This window comes from Pteropus alecto, unplaced genomic scaffold (assembly GCF_000325575.1).
Source record: "Pteropus alecto unplaced genomic scaffold, ASM32557v1 scaffold78, whole genome shotgun sequence".
NCBI lineage: Eukaryota > Metazoa > Chordata > Mammalia > Chiroptera > Pteropodidae > Pteropus > Pteropus alecto.
In genome coordinates this window covers 10,010,614-10,012,345 of record NW_006443124.1, presented here as the reverse complement: position 1 = coordinate 10,012,345, position 1,732 = coordinate 10,010,614, and positions in this window count along the sequence as shown.

Sequence of the window (1,732 nt, the reverse complement as noted above, 5' to 3'; positions counted from 1 at the left end):
CCCCACCCCAGCCCTGACACTCTGAAAAAGGAATTACCTTGTGTGTCCTAGCTCATTTGAATCAACAGATCACATTCAGTGTCTGGAATAAATTGCTCTATTTTGATATAAACAAAAAAGAACACTAACAATGCCACGTATCAGCAAGGATGTGAAACAACAGGAACTCTCACACACTGCTAGGAGTATAAACTGGTTCCATCACTTGAGAAAATTATTTGGCATTAGCTATTAGCTATTCAAGTATACATTAGCTATTCAAGTATACATCCAGCCATTCCACTCCTAGGTATATACCCAGCAGAAATGCAAATTCTCCTACAAGCACCCAAAGACATATATATGTACAAGAATGTTCCTAACAGTATCATCTATAATAGTTTGAAACTGGAAATAACTCAAAGGTCTATCGACGGTAGACTAGATAAATGTAATGCGGTATACTTTTACAATAGAATACCATACAGTAATGAAAATGAATGAGCTACAGCTACTCACTGAACTTAACATGATGAATCTCACATCATAATGCCTAATGAAAGAAGCCAGTCAGGAAAGAATACATACGATGCACACTGTATGATTCAATTTGTATAAAAGTCCAAAACTTACTAAATTATAGTGTTTAGAGATCTATACCTAGATTGTAAATCTAAAAAGAAAAGCAAGGTAGTGATTGCCATAAAGGTCAAAATAATAGCTCCCTGTGGAGGTGGGAAGAGCAGAGTGGTGGGAAGGGGAGCTTGGGGGCCTGGCAAACTTCTATTTCTCTGCCTGGCAATAGCTATGCAATCATTAGCTTTGTAATAATTTGTTAAGCTCTATGTTTGCTTGATGTATCTTCCTACAATGTTATGTTATATTCATAATAAAAGCAATTTTAAAAGGAAAAAAGGAGGAGACAGCTCAGTGTTTAGCGCCTAAGGGGAGAGAAACTTTGGCTAATTTTTCTTCTTACTTTTCCGTACCTGGCTCATTTTCTAGAAAACAGGCAATTAGTGATAAAGAACAAGAAGTCTCGAGTCAGACGTTACCTTAATTCAAATCCCAGCTCTCTCTTATCAGCTATATGACCTCTGAAGTCTTCTGTTTCCTTATCTGTGAAATGGGGTAATACAGATGTTCCTTGACTTATGATGGGGTTATGTCCCAATAACCCATTGTGTTGAAAATATCATAAACAACGGAAAATGCATTTAATACACCTAACCTACTGAACAACAATAGCTTAACCTTGCCTACCTTAAACGTGCTCAGAACACTTACCTGAGCCTACAGTTGGGCAAAAACATCTCACACAATGAATATACTGTGGAGTATAGGGTTCTTTACCCTGCTGATCACATGGCTGACTGGGAGTTGCAGCTTGTTGCCCCAGCCCAAGATCATAATTCAAAATTCGAAGTCTGTTTACTACTCAATTTGTATCGCTTTTACACCATCATAATGTTAAAAAATTGTAAGTCAAAATATCTTAAATTAATCATCGCCCACATTCTCTACCAAAAATATATATATATAATATATATATATATATTTTGGTAGAGAATGTGGTAGATCGTGTTTATATACGTTATGTGTATATCTGGGTATATAAGTACATCCAATCTACATCTATGAGATATATATAAACAACTATGTACTAATGTACGTACACACAGGTCGAGATGTAAAATGTATTGCTCGCTATGAATGAGGATGGAAAGGGGAAAGTCCTGTACTCACCAAGAAA